The sequence below is a fragment of the Echinops telfairi genome, unplaced genomic scaffold (assembly GCF_000313985.2).
Source record: "Echinops telfairi isolate 266 unplaced genomic scaffold, ASM31398v2 ScPeMD7_9;HRSCAF=40, whole genome shotgun sequence".
Taxonomy (NCBI): Eukaryota; Metazoa; Chordata; class Mammalia; order Afrosoricida; family Tenrecidae; genus Echinops; species Echinops telfairi.
The window spans coordinates 29,819,043-29,837,917 of NW_022103906.1; the positions used below are offsets into that span (position 1 = coordinate 29,819,043).

The 18,875-nt window shown below is 49.7% G+C and overlaps 1 protein-coding gene across 1 annotated transcript in view; it reads left to right on the forward strand.

Annotated features, from left to right (window-relative positions):
- Positions 1-4,784: 4,784 nt before the first annotated feature.
- PLAT (plasminogen activator, tissue type) overlaps positions 4,785-18,875 on the forward strand; it is a 30,990-nt gene continuing 16,899 nt past the window's right edge. The window contains exon 1 of the mRNA XM_045286855.1: positions 4,785-4,887. The gene's annotated coding sequence lies outside the window, so the exon portion shown is untranslated. The remainder of the gene's footprint in view (positions 4,888-18,875) is intronic.

Here is an 18,875-nt window from a genome sequence, read left to right on the forward strand (position 1 = left end):
TTTTTCTATGAACTCTTAAATGCCCCCTCATGTAATACCAAATTATATTGGCACATACTGCTCCTTGATTTGGGGGACTTACAAGTTATTTTCAGTATTTAGATTGTCAAAATAGTGCTATGTACATATCCCTATCTCATATAGGAATTTTAAAAAAACATAGTGAACTAATTATTCAGAAGTAAGATTGTCAAAAGAGGAAACTATTCGCCCTTTTTAGTTGGAAGTAATTTGAAAATTACAGAAGAGTTATAAGACGAGTGCAAAGATCTCCCATACCCTTCACCAGTTCTTTAAATGCAAGCAAACAAAAAAGTCTCACTGCCATTCTGTCCTTTTGACTCATAGCAACCCTACAGGAAGGGTACATCTGCCCCTGTGGGTTTCTGAGACTGTAACTCTCTACGGAAGTAGAACGCCTCATCTTTCTCCCTCAGAGTGGCTGCTGGTTTTGAACTGCAGACCTTGCACTTAGCAGCTTAGCTCATATCCCACTATGACCCCAGTGTACCAATTTTTGGACCATGGGTTTTACAAGTATTAACCTAAATGTTGGTGGTCAAAACCTTCCCGGTGGGGCCAATGAAGGAAAACCTGGTGGCCTGCCATCCTTAAAACGCCAGCCAAGATGCTGCTGCTGTGGAGCAAATTCTCCTCTGAAACAGGTAAGGCCACCAGGAGTCAGAATCACCTTCAGGACAATGGCTTCGGGGTTTGGGGCTTGGGTTTCTCATGGGTTTGGCCTGGCCCAGTTGGCATGCCTCGATGTTTTTGGTGGAATTCCATTCCCTTGTTGTTGCTGGTTGCCATCCAGGGGAACCTGGCTCTCGGTGCTGGCACGTAGGCGCAGTAGAACTTCTCCATTGGGTTCTGTGAACTTTCAGAGCATGTTGCCAGGCCCGTCTTCCCAGGTGCTCCAGGTGGACATGAACTGCCAACTTTTCGGCTCAGAGTCGAACTCTTCACCATTTGCACTTCCCAGGAAGCCTTAGATCACTTGTGCAGCTGACTAACATGTGGGTTCCCCACTGGCCTACTGCAATAGCATGGATATGGAATCCATAGGGGTATAGAGCCCCCTCCCTGGAAAGACCAATGGCCACCCATGGAACTTGTCGTGAGATTTTTGAATTGTCCACTTCGTTTCTTGGGACTTACCCACGCATCACTTCTCTTCGTACTCAGCCCCTGACAGGTTCAGGGTGGTCCTGGTTCTCCGCCCATTCCGGTCCTCCACTTGGGTGATAAGGAGCCAGGCCCTGCCTCTGTTCTCTGCCCCCTTAGTGATTCGTGCATTCTGAAATAGCAACACGGTGGAGGAAGTCTTCTGGCCAGTTTCTCTGTGCCCACTTTGTGTTATCTGGGCCTCCATTTATCTTTCTTGAAAGCAAAAGGCTTTGATATCATTTTCCTCACCACATGATTGGATTCATTTCACCAAGATTTTTGTTTTCCTGAGTAGTAATCTCCTGATTAAAATAAGTGCCCCTGTATCCATTTCCCTACCCCTACCTCCTCATGCTAAGGTTTCTCCGGGCCTGGCAGAGGCAGAATAATTTCATACTTCATAGGAACACAAACTACCCTGTTTCTAGGAATCCAGAATCAGATCTGGTCTGAGTCATTTGGAGTAAGCTCAGAAGCACTGACTGGTGACCCATACACCCTATGACTTACCCATCCTTTCTTCAAAACACCGGTCCCTGCAGCACTGTAGACTCTGGTCTTAAAGTTAAGATTTTCTTGGCACTTAAGTTTTATTGGCACTTAATGTACATATCATAGAATCAAATAGTTCTATGGTTCAAACATACCAAGGGACAATTGTACAATCACCACCAAATCCATCCTAGAGCATTCCCTCCCCCCATAGTTGATTCGCCCCCCAAAGGGAGCCATGCAATCAGGTTCATCTGCAGTGCTCCCACCCTCCTCATTTACTCCCAGCTCCCCTCCTCCTCCCCATCGCCCACCCCCCATCCTTTACATTCCCTATAACACCTTGTATGAGATTTTCTCCTTTCTTATTGTAGGAAATAAGAGGGGGCTCTAAAAAGTTTATGGGAAAACTTCATCTTATCATTCCATTTGCTACCGTTTTGAAGCCCCCTTGTATACAGGGAACAAAGCATTTGCCATTTCAACAATCTCCGCGTGTGTCATTCGGTGCCATTAAAAATTCATCACGATTACATACTCTGTTTTCACCAGTAATTGATATGGGTTGCAATGGAATTGGGGACTAAAGACTAAAAGGCATCCATTTCTCAGGTGGGATTGTAGACCTCCTGACAGGTGGTAAGGAAGGGATCTACCCCACCCCCCTCTTCTGAAGCACTAAACATTCTGTTTGCCAACCTTGTCCTGCCCTAGGGATAGTCACCAGCCAGGCTTGAGAAGTCAATATCCAAGTTACGGTCTCTGTGGAGTTTAAAGGTTTAGATGTGATGGATGATTCAGTAGTGAGCCTCCTCTCCAAGAATTCAACTTAAATTCTCCACATGACCACCAACTGTCCACCACTGTTCACCCTAAACGCCAAAAACAGCCTCTGACCTGGTACTAAGTACCGGGTAATGGGAGTATTTATCTGATGTCTCTTTTCTAATGCCCCATAGCTAACTGAGCCCCCAGTGCCCAAAGGATACCTTTGTTACTCATTGGCAGGGATACCCCACAGCAATGTGAAAAACAGTACACTTAGAATGTAGAAATCAAATTTATAAAATCCTGCTTCCTAGAATCACCCCATAGTTAGTATCTCCCTCTGCCAACCTCTTCTTCTGCTCCTGGCTTGCCTCCTCCTCCACCTCCCCCACTGCTTCCTTCAGAACGGTGCTCCATAGGGCTGTCAATGATTGAGGTTTTAGGAGTCGATCACCAGGCCTTTCTTTGGAAGCACTGTTTGACAGACATGATGCTCCAAGCTATGGTTAACAGCTGAGCACATTCATCATTGGTACCATCCAAGGGACTGTCAAAAGAGCTAACAGATCTGTCTCGAACAAAACGCAGCCAGAATGTTGCTTAGAGGCAAGGATGGCGAGACTGCGTCTCACATATTTTGGACATGCTATCGAAGAGACCAGTCCCTGGAGAAGGATACTGCTCGCTAAAGTTGAAGGGCAGTGAAAAAGAGAAAGCTCATAACAAGATGGGTTGACCCAGTGGTTGCAACAATAGGCTCAAACATAGGAACAAGTGGGAGGATGGCACAGGACAGGGCAGTGTTTCGGTCTGTTGTACCGTCTCAATGGTATCTAACAACAACAAAGGACTCCCCTCTTTTTTTACTGGCTAGTGTTGCCTCTGTGAATAAAAGCAACCAGTGGTAAATAGATAGTACTTACTGAGTCGGGGCAGTGCAAATAGATTATACGCAACTATTTGCCTAAAAGTTGGTGGTTCGAACTTACTCAACGGTGACACAGAAGGGAGATTTGTTTCTCTGCTTCTGTGAAGATTACAGCTAAGAAAACCCGACCTAGAGTGCAGTTCAAATTGGTGACACAGAAGATTGCCATCAACTGACCTACAACAGTTTGATTTTGGCTGATGATGTGCCAGAGGCCTTATAGACATGGTCTCTCTAAAGAACCCTGGGGGTGCAGGGATTAAGCGCTCATCTGCTAACTGAAAGGCTGGTGGTTCAAACCCCTCAGCTGATCCTTGGGAGAAAGCTGTAACAGTCTGCTTCAACAACGATTGGTGGCCTTGGAAACCACATGGGGCAGCTCTAGTCCACCATGTCCTATACAGAGGGTTGCTATGCGTTAGAATCCGCTCTGTGGCAATGGACTTGGGTCTGGGGGCTTGACTCCTCACAGTGGCCTGCCCGTCAAGAAGCTGAGGCTCAGCACGGCTACTAACCGACTGGACTGAGGTCATAGCCTTCATTGCTGGTACAGACGGATTCAAACCTAAGACTTTCCCTTACCCCAGGATGCTTTTCTTTATCGGTCATCTGAAAGGGTGGTTAATGGCTGGTTAACAAGCCAAACAGGTTGTTGAGGGCCAGGAGTATTTACATTCAAGAGCAGCCTCGAGAATAGTGAAAGCTTCCAACAACTTAAGGGGGGCTGTCCAGAGATGGCACCTTAGGCAAGGTTGTGAGAAGGGACTTGTGGGGCAGAGCACTGTCTCAGGGCTGAAGCGCACTGAAGACCACCTTTCTTTCTTCCACAGAGCAGTGAAAGATCTTCCCCCAGGGAGCTAGGGAGTGGCGGTGTGGACACTTCGGCTCAAGGTACAGATGGAGCAGATTCCAGGCTGGGGCACTTTCCACTGGAGGTGATCAGGCTGTGAGCGCTGCCCTCCTCCCTCCCCTCAGAGAAAGCTCCAACCTGGGAGCCTCCTCCCCCTACAGAAGGCACCAGCCACCTGCCCAGCCCTTCCCACTACTAGTGGTCCGAGGGGGCAACAGCTAAGGTTCCTCCCAGTGTGCGAGTGTTCAAGACTGTAAGCAACTTCTTTTCACGATGGGGGGCTTAGGGACCTGCTGATCCTGCAGAGGGTGTGGGAGGGGGCCTCTTAGACCTCTGAGCCTGGGACTCTAAAGGAAGATGATTCTTAACTCCCAAATTCCTGTGATTCGATGACATCAGGACCATGAATAATCGGGCTGGCCCCAAGCCAGGATTGGCTGTGCCCTTTCCATCTGAACTTCCTCCCCCTCTTCTTTATAAAAACAGGCCCGCCCCTGTTTCACTCCAGTGCTGCAGCCTGTCCACTGGGCATCCTTCTGCGGCAGAGAAACCCGCCCAGCCAAGGCTTCTGACCCCTCCTCCTGTTAGAAACTTAAAGGAGGCCGGCACCGCAGGCTCGGAGAGACGGGAGCCAGACCCTGCTAGAGGCCTGCCCTGAAGAGAAGGCTTTGGAGGAAAGGAGGTAAGAAGTAGGGGTAAGTGGAACTCTGCTTGGTTCTCTCTGCCAGTCTCCTCTCCTCCCTCTTAAAAGTCTCGCAGGCCGACTGAGCAATGTAGGATGCCTCACAAAGGGCTTAGCTTAGTCACTCAGGTAAAAAGAAGATCAGCTAGAATCCACTCCCCAGGGAGGCTTATTCTGTACCTGCGCGTCACTGGGATAGACTGTGGCAGTTTGCAGAGGCGTGGTGCTGGCCTGAGGGAGAGCCAGACTTGGAGGCTCGGTTTCTTAGGCAAGCCTCTCCTGGGCTTGCGAGTCAAGGGGAATGTGAGAAAGAATGAGCTGTAACGCTCTGAATAGACAATGGGAGCATCTCACGGTGCTCAGGCAACACAGGTAATATCAGCTGCTGCAGGGACACAGGGCTGTCAGAGCTGGAGGGGGTCTGGTCGCCTTCCGGAGCCCACAAGAAACTGAGGCTGGGCCAGGGAGTGGCTTACCTCCAGGGCAAGATGAACCACATGGGAGGTGCTGCTGGAAAGGAGACAAGGTGACCTCTAGGAGCCCCTGTGGAGCTGCAGGTGAAGAGCGCTGCCTCAAACCCAAAGGTGGGAAGTTTGAACCCGCCCTCGGGCCTGAGGGTGAGAGATGAGGCAGTCTGCCATCAAGAAGATCCGGGCTTGGAAATCCGGTGGGACAGTCCTGTGCTGCCCCCGAGTGGGTTTGGTTTGGGTGTTCTACTTCCATTTCGGAGTCTGTGTGGGGAAACGCCTGCTCTAAGTCCACCGGGCGCCGTGTCCTGCAGAGTTGTGCCCGGTGCGTATGGTGCAGAATGACTGTTTTCAACTGCAGGGGGACCCACAGCAAACACCCGTGTCTCCTTTTCCTGAAGCACTGCAGAAAGCCTATCAAGACTCTACATTTTCACTGTTATTATCTGTATTTTCTTAACCTCACAGGGAGAGAGGCTGGGTGGGAAGGAAGAAAACAGGCTGAGCTCCCAGGTAACTAATGACAGAGGAAAGCACACGGAAGCGCCGTCAGCATGATTTACTTGGTGACCAAGTTGGAACCGTAATGGGGGTCTCCCACAGCTGACTGACGCTAGCAGTGTGTGTGTGTGTGTGTGTGTGTGTGTGTGTGTGTGCGCGCCTTTCCAATCTTAAGAAATGTTAAAGGGACTTCTCTCAAAGGTGATTTCCTCACCGTTTCTGCCTGTAAGCAGGAAGACTCATCCTGGGGCCTAGACTCGGGCTTGGTCCAGAATCAATAGATGACAGCTGCTGAGTGAGGGTTCCATGGGGCAGAGCCAGACGGGGGTCATCCCCGGGACGCTGTGGCTAATGGAACTGGAAGGAGCTCCGTCCTTGCCATTGGTTTCTTCCAGCTGAACATTGCACAGTGGTGCCAGCCTCCACACTCGGGAATTTGTCGAATGTAAGTGCCAGTCACCCTCCTGCTAAATGGCCCAGTCTCAGTCCAGATGCCCCAAGACCACTTCGGTTTATCTGAGGATGCCGCTGAGCAGATTCTACCAGTCCACTGCTCTCGGCGACTTCTTCACAGGCTTGGGGCAGGCTAACGCATGCAGCCAGAGTGTGAGCTGTTGGGAATGGGTTGTGCTGCTAACCACAAGGTCAGTGGTTCAAAACCACCAACTGCTCATTCCTCAGTAGAAAGAGGAGGCTAGAATCTGCTCCATCTGCACCTTGAGCCTAAGCGTCCATACAGTCGCTCCCTAGCTCCCTGGGGGAAGATCTTTCACTGCTCTGTGGAAGAAAGAAAGGTGGTCTTCAGTGCGCTTCAGCCCTGAGACAGTGCTCTGCCCCACAAGTCCCTTCTTCACAACCTTGCCTAAGGTGCCATCTCTGGACAGCCCCCACCACCACCCCTTAGGTTGTTGGAAGCTTTCACTGTTCTCGAGGCTGCTCTTGAATGTAAATACTCCTGGCCCTCAACAACCTGTTTGACTTGTTAACCAACCGTTAACAACCCTTTCAGATGACCGATAAAGAAAAGCATCATGGGGTAAGGGAAAGTCTTAGGTTTGAATCCGGCTGTACCAGTAATGAAGGCTATGACCTCAGTCCAGTCGGTTAGTAACCATGCTGAGCCTCAGCTTCTTGATGGGCAGGCCACTGTGAGGAGTCAAGCCCCCAGACCCAAGTCCATTGCCACAGAGCGGATTCTAACGCATAGCAACCCTCTGTATAGGACATGGTGGACTAGAGCTGCCCCATGTGGTTTCCAAGGCCACCAATCGTTGTTGAAGCAGACTGTTACAGCTTTCTCCCAAGGATCAGCTGAGGGGTTTGAACCACCAGCCTTTCGGTTGTAGTCCCATCCAGGATTACAGTCTCAGAAGCCCATAGGGGTTGTGCTGCCCTGTCTTATAAGGACCCTGTGGGTGGGAGCCAACTCCATGGCAGTGAGTTTTGAGTTTTACCAGTCTCTTAGTTGGTTGAGATTGGCATTTAGACTGGTTTTGATTTCCTCAGAGCTCAGCATGCTGGTAGGATGCTGAGTGGTGCAAGTAAGAGCTCAGTTTCTCACTTCAAGTCCCCCCAGGCACCTTGGGAAAAACCAGCCATCGAAAACCCTCCAGAGCACAGTTCTACTGACACACACAGGGTCATTTAGGGTCAGAATCAACTTGACGGCAACTTCAGAGTTTTTTTAGCATGGTAATGAGCAGACCTGGTGATCAGTATATTTTAAACCATTGTACTAATCCTTTGATAGTGTGGCTTGCAAAGAACATAATCCTCTAAGGCTTTTTATAAATAAGTAGCTGGGATGGTTTAGCATTTGGGACAACTTATGTTCCATTAATCTTTGTCACTGAAGTCCCACCAATGGATTTCTATAGCAACGTAAGGGAGTCTGGCCCGGATCATCCATTTGGAAGGAGTATCGAATGGCACCAAGGATTAAGCCCTCAGATGGTGTCTGAAAGGTTGTTGGTTTCAGTCCAAATGGGAGCATCTTGGAAGAAATGCCTCATGATCGCCTTTGGAAAGACCCTAACTGTTGATCACCCTAGGGGGCACAGTTCTCCTCTGAAACACAGTCACCCGGAATCAGAATCTACTCCCTGGCAAGGGAATTAGTGGTCAGCACTTCCAAAACTTCAGAAGTCAGTGCAGGCTCTTTTCTGTCCGACAGCTGAAGGGGCCTCCTGGTTCCCAGCCTGAATAGTGGACTTAGCTCCAATCAGAATTCAGAATCCATATTCCTCTTCTCAGGGACTCTGAAAATCTAGAAGTGAGGGGAAGTTTGGGTTTTTCATGGAAACGTCCAGTTTCCAGGTGGCTGTTTGGTGTTGTGTGTCTGCAGACTCAGACCAAAATTTCTCTGTGCTATGGATGAATTTCCACCTTGGTCTTAAAAGATGGTTAGGATGGACAAGGATTGAGTGGAGTGCTTCATCCATTCTCTCTTGGGACCACTTCCTTGGCAGGAGGAAAAAGTCCCCATCCTCGTCAGCCAACTCCTGAAACCCCATTGTGGGTTCTGAATGAGACCAGGTAAAAGAGTGAGGATAATCGAATGTGGAACTTGACAGAACCTTAGAGCTCAGCCCTTGTGGCCCAACTCCAAACCAAGCCACGCGGTCTTCCGACACCAGCTCACCTGATGGTTTTTGTTTTTCTTTCATCATTTTATTGGGGGCTCATACAATGCTCATCACAATCCACACATATAACTTGATGGTTTTTAAGGATGACTTGGGCATCTTCTGGTGCTGATCATGATTCCCAGAATTGCTAACCTAGAGAATACAATTGGGTGTCCTTGGTGGCTGCCTGGCTGGCAAATCCACATGCCAGTGGCCAAGGCGCAGACAGTGACTCTGGCCCAGCAGGCCCCTGAGGTGCAGAAGGTGACTATGGGCAGTCCTGAGGCACACACCAGTGGCAGGGAGGGGTTTGCTTGGGGTTGGCCTAGAGCAGTGGTTCTCAACCTTCCTAAGGCCTTGACCCTTTAATACAATTCCTCATGGTGATCCTCCCAACCACAAAATTGTTTTCATTGCTACTTCATAACTGTAATTTTGCTACTGTTTTGAATCGGACACCACTGTGAAAGCGTTCTTTGACACCCCCCAAAGGGGTCACAACCTATAGGTTGATAACCACTGGCCGAGAGGATCTGATTCTGTCTGGAGTCTCCCAAGTGATCATTCCAAGGCAAGACTGAAGCCCTCTCCTGGGAGCCCTTTGTGCTGTCCCCCAGATAGATATGTTGTAACTCCTAACCTCTATGCCCCTGGTTTCAATTCCATCTGGGACCAGGTTGCCTTTGCTATGTTAATGAGGTAAGATTGATGTAAGGGTCTCTTTAGCTCTAAAGAGATTAAGCCAATAAACTAGAAGCAGAGAGGGGGGGAAGAGATGCCAAGCTACATGAAGGCCACCCAGGAGCAAAGAGAAGGAGCTTGCCCTAGCTGACAGGACCACTTCCCCTAGAACCAATACCATGAATGTGGACTTCCAGCCTCCTCAGTTGTGTCCTGTCCTCTCGACATGCTGTCAGGAGAGACCAGTCCCTGGAGAAGGACAACATGCTAGGTAAAGTAGCGGGGCACTGGGAAAGAGGAAGGTCCTAGACAAGACAAATGGGCACAATGGCTGCCAACGATGGGCTCAAACATGAGAACAATTGTGAGCATAGCGAAGGACCACGCCGCGTTTTGTTTTCTTGTGCATAGGGTCGCGAGGAGTCGGAACAGACTCGATGGCCCCTAATAACAACAACAATGACAGCAACACATTGTGAGAAGATGAATGTGTTTGTTAAGGCCACCCACTTGCTGCATTTCTGTGGTAGCGGCGCAGGGTCACCCAAACAGAGCATTTCCTGTGTGTTATTTAGATACAAATGTTTCCTCTGCTTGCAACCAGGGATTCCAAACCCAACTGCTCTCCCCAAAGCCCTAACTTCCTAAGAGTCCATCCACACTTCCTCCTATGGACACCCATGAAGTGGGAGGCTGGGTGTGTAAATCATGCTCTGGACACCCAGAGATGTTTGTGCCGAAGGAGAAGGGAGTTTGGATGCTGTTCGTCTTTGTTCCCAGCAGTGAGGGATGTGCTGGGTCCATCAGGACAACCCCTTCTTTGTCTACCTGTGTCCAACAGACAAATGACTTCATGGCTTCAATAGTGAACTAGTTATTCCTCCGCCATGCACCGGTGGGACCCTTTCTTCCTCTCCATTCGCACATTCCAACCCTATCCCTGACAGGTCTCGGTCCTGCTAAGACCTGCCTTGCCTATCTAGCGCTGCCGTAATAGAGGTACCACAGGAAGGTGACTTTCACAAAGAGAAATTTTATTCTCCCACAGTTTCAAAAAGCAAGAGTCGCCGCCATCCCTTCGAGGCTGACGCATAGCGACCTACAGCAGAGTGGAGTTGCCCCTGTGGGTTTCCAACTCTTTGTGGGAGTAGAACCGCCTCATCTTTCTTTCATGGGGTGGCTGTTGGCAGTCCAGCTCATGGCCCACTAGGCAACCCAGGCTCCTTCTTTCAGCTGAGGAGTCTGGAAGTCCAAGTTCAGGGCAAAGCTTTCTGTCTTTGTTGGCTCTAAAAGGAGGTTCTTGACTTCTCTCACCATCTGAGTGTACGATCTCCATGTAGTTCTGGCTCCTCTGGGTCTAGGAGTTCTCGGTGCAGTGGGCTGACGCACTCTGTTCCCGGAACATCTTACACGGTAGTCATGAGGACCCTTCTCTGCTCCCGTCTCTCCTTTATCTCTTGGGACATAAAAGGTGAGGCAGGTCATGCCTTAAGGAAGCCCTCTTTACTTGGAATTAGGCCTGTGACTGAGTGAGGGAGTTGTGTCCCACCCACATGACATCTGATTACATTATGGGGATGCTGACATGAGTGCTTACTTGCCAAACCACTGAGAATCATGGTCCAATCAGTTTGACACATGCTTGTGGGGAGATGGGGGTAACACAGTCCAATCCCACAGCACCACACAATGACTTTCAATTTAGCCATTTGTCCTGCTCCTCAAGGATGAGTGTGTGCCCAGGGCACACGAAAAGTTTGCTGATGGTTCATGAATGACTAAATCATCGCCAGTGAACCCCAGCGAGGAGGCAGTTAGGCCGTGCTGGAGCTCAGAGGTGTGGTGGAGTGTCTGCTAGGTCCTGGAAGGATGCTCCCGACTCTCACTGCCCTGGGCCGATGCCAACTCCTAGTGCCCCTGTAGGACCAGGCAGAACTTCCCCGGTGGTCTCGGAGACTGTAACTCTAGGTAAGAGTAGAAAGCCTCGTCTTTCTCCCGAGGAGGGGCTGGTGGTTCTGAACGGCTGACCTTACTATTGCAGGCCCATGTGTAACCACCACACCACCGGGGCTCCTCTGGTTTCCAAAACCAAGCTCACTGCCATGGAGTCAGTGCTGATGCATAGCAACCAACGCCCCGCCCCGCCTGGGTTTCCGAGATGGTAACTGTTTACGGGAGTAGAAAGCCCGGTCTTTCTCCCTCGGGTGCTGCTGGTGGTTTGCAGCCCACCTGTAACCACTGCACCACCACCTGGGCTCTTCTCGGAAGGATGGTACCAAGCGCTCTTGTTTAGAGGTCTTTACATGAGTGGTTAGATGTCGGCGGAGGGTCTTGAAGATAGGGAAGCAGGGGCTGGATAGGGAGCTAAACTCAAACCCAGGAATTTAGAATGAACGTTTACAGGGGAAAGATGTGATCAACATAATCCCCACATGTTGTCATGTCCCCAGAAAAAATAAACTGATTGACGCACCTCATACTCGGCCACCACCCATCTGTCAGTGGATGTTGCTATAATTCTGAACAGGTTTCCAGGTGCATCCAGACTAAGATGAAGCAGGAAGGCCTGGCTGTCTACTTCTGAAACAGCCAATGAAAACCTGGTGGGCTGCCAGGGCTGCCAACCTGGGAGCTGCCAACCTTGGTCACAGGGTTGCCAGGAGTCAGGGGCCAGGGCAATAGCAGTTCTCAGCAGTTACAGGAGAGCCAGGGTCTGCTCCCCAGGCTGCAGAGAGAAAGAAGGGATTCCTTTCTGGGAAGTTCTGGCTCCCTTGTTTTCCCGAAAGAATGCTTTCAATTCCAAACGCCCAGATGTTCTGCATCAGAGGGGCCTTATCACTGGCCAGGGCCTGCTCTACCAGCTGTCTTCAGCAGCTAATCTGGCTCCTCAGAGAATTTATGAGGAAAGGGTTGCTTTTGGTTTGCATTGTTAGAAGGCAGAGCAGGCTTTGGCATTTGAGGTATAAACAGGCCTGGGAAAGGCAAATACAAATTTTTTTTTTAAAAGGATTAAAAATCAGATAAAAGTCACCACCCATAATCAGGAAGTCATGGCTCTGGCTAATACTGTTCTAGGGAATTAGATGAAGGCATGCAATGTTTTCTCGATCGCAAAGCACTACTCCGTCGAGCAGTTGAAAGTCGCTGCAAGATGTCCCGAGGATCTGGGCAACCGTTTTCTTAGATTCATATCACAGCATGGTGAGGCCTGTCCTCTGTCTAAGTAGTAAACTTGTGTCCTCCACTTACTGAAGGTAATACTTGTAAGAAATCACTGTTGTTAACACCTACTGTGTACCAGGCACTGGATAGGACTTACATGCTCTTCTTTTCTCTGGTCACCCTAGGAGCCCTGTGGTATAGTGGTTATAAGTTGGGTTGCTTAACTACAAGGTCAGCTATTCAAAACCACCAGCTGCTCCTGGGAAGAAGGTAACCGGTAAAGAGTTACAGTCTCAGAAACCGGGGCAGTTCTACCCCGTCGTGTCGCGTGACAATGAGCAAGCAGTGACTCAATGGCAGTGAGTTGCAAGTTTGGTTGCTTCTGGTCATGCTGGCAATTCTGCAAGGTGGGAGTGGCAAGCCCGTGAGAGAACGGTGAGAACAATGAGGAAACTGAGACCCCGAGAGGCAGAGTGGTCCAGGCACCGCCTGTACGTGGCAGCGGGAATTTGACATGGAGACTGCAGGGACCATTCTCCTCGCAAACGTTCCCTTTGGACCCATGACGCGAGCCCGTTGCTCTGGAGTTGGTTCTGAGAGAATGCCTCCTCCATCCTCTGCAGAGCAGACAGGGACCCACACACGGGGTTTCCAACACGGTCATCTTGACAGAAGCAGGCCTTTACCTCTTTCTCCAGAGGAGCAGCTGGTGGGTTCAAACTGCCCACCTCGTAGTTTAACAGCCTCGCACCTTGCCCTTGTGCTACGGGGACTCCTTAATGCTGCCCTGCCTCATAGTGACCGCATGTACAACAGACAGAAGCACTGCCCAGTCCTGCGCCAGCCTCGTGTCTGTTACGTGTGAGCCCAGGGTTGAAATCGCCGTGTTAATCCCTCGCACTCAGGGGCTTCCTCTTTCACTGACCCTCTAGATGAACACGCTAAAAGCATTTACATTCAGCATTGTGGTTAGTTGCTGTCTGTCTGTTGACCTTCCGTACAACAGCGCGCGGCCCTGTGATAGTGTGTACCTTTCAGTCTAGTGAGCCAATGGTGTCGCTCTGTCTCACTGAAGACGCCCTCCTTTTCCCTGTGCCTGTACCAACAGGATGCTCCTCCCTAGCACGGACCTCCTGATGAGATGTCCCAGGAAAGCGAGCGAAGGCCCACTGTGTGCAGAGGTGGTGTGAGGCGTGGATTGAGGGTGGGCTTTGGCCTCAAAGTGCTAGGTAACTAGGTCTCCTGGATGGGTTCCCAATGTGGGCCAAGTCCCTTCCACTCTTTTGAAGGTCAGTTTGCCCAGCTGTAAAAACAAGAAAGTAATATGGCTTTAGAGGATTTCATGTAAGCTAAAAGTTCTGTAAACCCTGCGCTCGGCAAGTGGTAGGTAAGTAAGTGTTCCCACACCTAATTGACATATTTCTCAAAACTACAACAACCCAACCCCACCCCACACACACACACACTATCATGTGATGATTTCCCGGAAAGCATGGATAAATTCATGTAATGATATCATGAAAGCTTCGGTCATAATTTCCTGATCCTGGTGTGTTGAAATCCGGAGGGGTATGCTGAAGAGTTCTGGAAGTATTGTGTATTTATTTACCTTGTCGCGATGTTTTCTTTAGGGAGTGGAGGGAACATGAAGAACTACTTTGATTGCCTAGCCACGCATGGACACGTCGGGATTCGTTTAGCACCAATTCCCACTCACGGTAACCTCACGTGTCAGGGTAGAACAGTACTCCACAGCAAATGGGTACTGGTTAGAGTGAGTGTTGCCAATCTTGGAAAATAGAAGCCTGCTCTGCCTTCTAACAATGAAAACCAAAAGCAATCCCTTACAAATAAATTAATGGTTCTCAACCTTCCAAATGCCGCCACCCTTTAATACAGTTCCTCATGTGGTGGTGACCCCCAACCGTAAGATTATTTTCATAATTTTGCTACTTCATAACTGTCATTTTGCTAGTTATGAACCATCATGTAAATATCTGATATGCAGGATGTATTTTCATTGTTACGAATTGAACATAATTAAGGCATAGTGATTAATCACAGAAACAATATGTAATTCTGTATTGTGAAATATTTCTTTTTAATGACGAATGAATGGAAGTTTGTCTTGAAACATGGTGCAGCATGGGTAACGGTCTTCACGCCGGGTACTCGTATGTGGGCGTATGTGCATGTGGGCAGACTAGAGATGGATAGAGGAGCCGTGTCTTGGTTTCTAAGACCATCAGAAATATGTGTTTTCCAATGGTTTTAGGAGACCCCTGTGAAAGGGTTGTTTGACCCCCCCCCCAAAGGGGTTGTGACCCACAGGTTGATAACCGTTGTAATAAATGTACTAGATCTTTCTGGAAAAAAAAACAAGACTCAGCTAGCAAATGCTAATTCAATTAGTCAGTGCAATGAAATGTTGCCCCCAAAGTCTTGACGCTGATGAAACCCTCATGTTTATTGATGGGCCAACTGGTCTTCCACAAGCTTCAGGGACTTTGCCCCATAGGGACACAGCCTGTAAGAAGTCACACCGGGATCCGTTCCAGGATGCCCAGTCTCCCGGCTCCACAGTCTTCCCACAGCTCCCTATCGCCTCTGTAACCTTGGACTGCCACGCACTGACCTTGGGCGGGTCTTTGGGGAAGATCAGCTGCTGGGAAAGAATATCTTGGTTGGCAGAGGACAATGAGATGGCATCTTCCCTGCATACCACATCCTCGTTCCCATTTGCCCCTGGAGCGTCCATCATTCACGGGTGGTTCAGAGGTGTCAGTGAGCAGTCACTCGGGTGTCTACAGACAACAGGACCACGCAGAGCCGCCGGCAGAAGGCAGCTGTCTCCGTTGCCTAGTGCTGCGTGGCAGACATGCCACACGTGGACGGCTTTACCAGACAAATCCATCTTTTCTTAGTTCAGGAGGCTAGGTGTCTGAATCCAGCGTGCGCTAGGGGAGGGCTTTCTCCCTCTGTTGGCTCTTTTTCTCTAAGAAAATCCAAACCAAACTCGCTGCCTTCGAGTCGATCCCCACTCAGCGACCCCATAGGACAAGGGAGAACTGCGCGTGTGGGTTTCTGGGCCTTTACCTCTTTATGGGAGTAGAACGCCTCCTCCTCCCAAGGAGCTGGTGGTTTTGAACTTCTGACCTTACAGTGAGCAGCACACCTCGAAACCTACTGTGCCATTGGGGCTCCTCTTCCCCGGGGGAAAGTATTTTCCCCTCCTTCCAGCTCTGTTTCTCAGTTCCTCGGTGATTTCCATGTGTCTTGGCAGTCATCTTACCCCATCTCTGTTCTGCTCTCTCGTTTAATCTTTTCTATGCCAAGAGAGACCAACTCAGATACACCCTGTCCGGCATCCTGCCTCCTGAACACAGCAAAGATAATCCATCCCCAACTGGGCTATAACCACACACACAGGTTCGTGTTTGCAACACTGATTCTTAGGGAGGACACAGAGGCACGTTGGGCACAGACAAGGCTGTTGTGCACAGACGTGCAAGTCGTGCCCTTGCACAGACGATGCTCTGTCCACACATCCCGGATGCCCAGCCCACCCTTTACTGGCCAGGCCCTGTGTGCTGGGGTGGAGCTGTGTCCACCAAAGGAGGAAAAGGCAGGTTTGGTTTGTTCTTCCTCTAACTTGCTCAGTTTGTCAACTGGCCAAACCGAGAGTTTGGCATGCCAGAGCGGGTGCCTTCTGCAAATCTGCAAAAAGGCAACTGTGTGTGCCAGGATGGGCCCGCCAGGGCTGCGGCCCCTCTCCATGGAAGGAGGCTTTTCGATGCAGGGTCCCAGTTCAACAAAAAGGCCAACCACCCTGGGGGTCTTTTTCTTTTTTATTTCTGTGTGTTCTTTCATTTTTCCCAGTTCGTCAGGAACACACACACACACACACACATACACACACACACACACACCCTAGGTCTTGCTGTTTTTAACATGAGCCTCCCTAGGACTTTCTCGCCTTGTATTGAGTCCTGCGATCTTGCATGTAGTCCCACCTTGCCCTCCCCTGGAACACTTGGCACTTTCCCCGTGGCCCCGAACCTGGGCACGTGTTTCTGGTAGTCACTTTGTTCTTTGTCCAGGCAGGCCCCAGTCTTCTCTGCCCACCTCCTCACCAAAGGAGAAACTAGGACACTTTATCTCACCTCCCTTCTTGCTGCCTTGTCTGCGCACAGCCCTGCTCTGCTGCTGGCTGGTGACTCATGTCTTTGTCATCCTCCTGCCCCCCACGGCCTGCTCAGCTGCTCTCATTGCCTCTGCTAGTGCAGCCCGGATGGGGCTTTTACTTTGCTGGCGTGAGACTGGCTTGCACTGGGTTCCGATAACCAGCAAGGCCACGGGAAGCCTGGGAAGGAGAGAGCCACATCTCAATCTAATGCTCCCAAGAGCCCACACCAAAAAAGACTCCTTCCCCCTTCCTCTGATCCCTAAGTTATGAAAGAATTGAACAGGCTGCAGCTGCTGAAGTTTGTACACCCAAACTGGAGCCATCTCGCTACCTCCTCCCCGTCTCTCTCTCTCCCCCACGTTGCTAGGGAAGGGAGCAGGGAATGCAAAGGTGCTAATACTTCAGCTCTCATTCTGCCACGTTCCATCATCCAGAATTGTATCCCATCCAAGGGACTTAGCGTCTTGGTGGCAGAGTGGGTTACGCAGTGGGTCAGACCTTCGCGCCTACCAGCCACTCTGTGGGAGAAAGATGAGACTGTCTACTCCTGTGACGATTCACAGGCTCGGAGACCCGCAGGAGCAGGTCCTCTCTGTCCTGCAAGTCACTGTGAATGGGAACTGACTTGAGGACAGGGACTTGGACATTTTTGGAAGTCCTTAAAGTAAAACAGCTTTAATTAAGGGTAAAACATCAAGCCAGGCCCCAGGACTCATGGGACTAAGTATATTGAAACTACTCATTGGTTTGGAATGAAAGAGTTTAATTCCTTGTTTGGTGGTGATTCATTTATTCATTCATTGCTTCATTCAGAATTTCTTCAAAAAGTCCTGAGATTTTAGAGCTAAGGTGTACTTTTGATCATAAATGCTTGATCAGGGCAGTAATGAGTCTCTAACCCACTGTCATCAAGTAAATTCCAACTCACAGTGACCCATCGGTAGACAGGGTAGAACTGTCCTTGTGGCCTTCAGAGACTAAATCTTTATGGGTGCCTCATCTTTCTCCCAAGTTGCCGCTGGTGGTTTTGAACTGCTGACTCTGTGGTTAACAGCCCAACATGTAATCCACTATGCCAGCAGGGCTCCTAGTAAAGGGTAGGACCATCTATTAATTTGTGAGACATGATTTTCCCAGGGAAGAAACCCACGCACCAAACCACTACCATAGAGTGCTCCTAGTACATAGTGACCTTGCATAAGGTTTCCAAGGTTGTCCATCTTTATGGGAGCAGACAGACTCATCCTTCTCCTGTAGAGCAGCTGGTGAGTTTGAACTACCAACCTTTCAGTTAGCAGTCCAACACTTACCTGGCAGAACTCCTTCTTGGGAAGAAACAGGAATAAGTTTAAGACAGTGTTTTTTTTAACCTTTTAGTTGTTGAGTAGGTTCTTATTTTTGTTCTTGAGAAAGATCAGGAACTAATGCATCTCGAACGCCTTCTAGGAAACAGGTCTTCTTGCTTCCTTCTGCTATCTCTCTTCTGTGTTTTCCCCTTTCTTATTTCTTTCACTATTTGACATCACTTTCCAGGGCAACTCGGAGAAGTAAACAGTGAGAAGACCTATTTCTAAAAGTTATTAGAAATGGGATAAAATTCAAAAGGAGGGCTTGAGACGAATCTAGGGAGGTTTTGAGAAGAGCAATCTGGAGAAAGGGAAAATGTGAGGGAAATCTCTCTGGTTTCAGGGTATGCTCCTATTTTGGATAGGGCCCTGGTGGCCCAGTGGGGTCAGTGTTGGGCTGCTAGTGGAAAAGTCAGTGGTTCGACCCTGCCAGCGGCTCCACCAAAGGAAGATGAGGCAGTGTACTTCTGTAGTTAAAGACTGGCGGCCTAGAACTGAATGAGATTACACAACGCATTTTAAAGGCAATTTAATCATGGGGGGCGGGGGGAGAACATGTTCTGAAATTGATCGTGGTAATGCTTGTACCATTGTTCTGGACACGATTGAATGATCTGATGTGGATTATGTGCCAATAAAGCTGGAAAAGAAAAAAAAAAAGATTTGCGGCCTCAGCGACGGTAGAGCAGTTTCCCTCCCCGTATGCTCTCCCTAGGAGTTGGATTCGACTCAAAAGCAGCGGGTTTGGATGCCACCCCCTCCACCCCACTTCTGACACCGTACCTCTTTCTCGGGCCACTGCCTGAAACCGATGAGTAGAAAGTAGCCCAGCCGCCTCCCCTGGTGCGAAAGGGGCCCTCCAGCAGCACACCCTGTCTTGGAAGGCACCCCAACTTAGAACGGAGGCCCTTCCCCTGGGGAGGCAAGACTGCCCCTGATCCAGCCTCCACCTTGTGATAGGGCTCCCTCCCACACAGCTCTGTCCTCCTTCACGCCCTGCCTCCAAGACACAATTCCT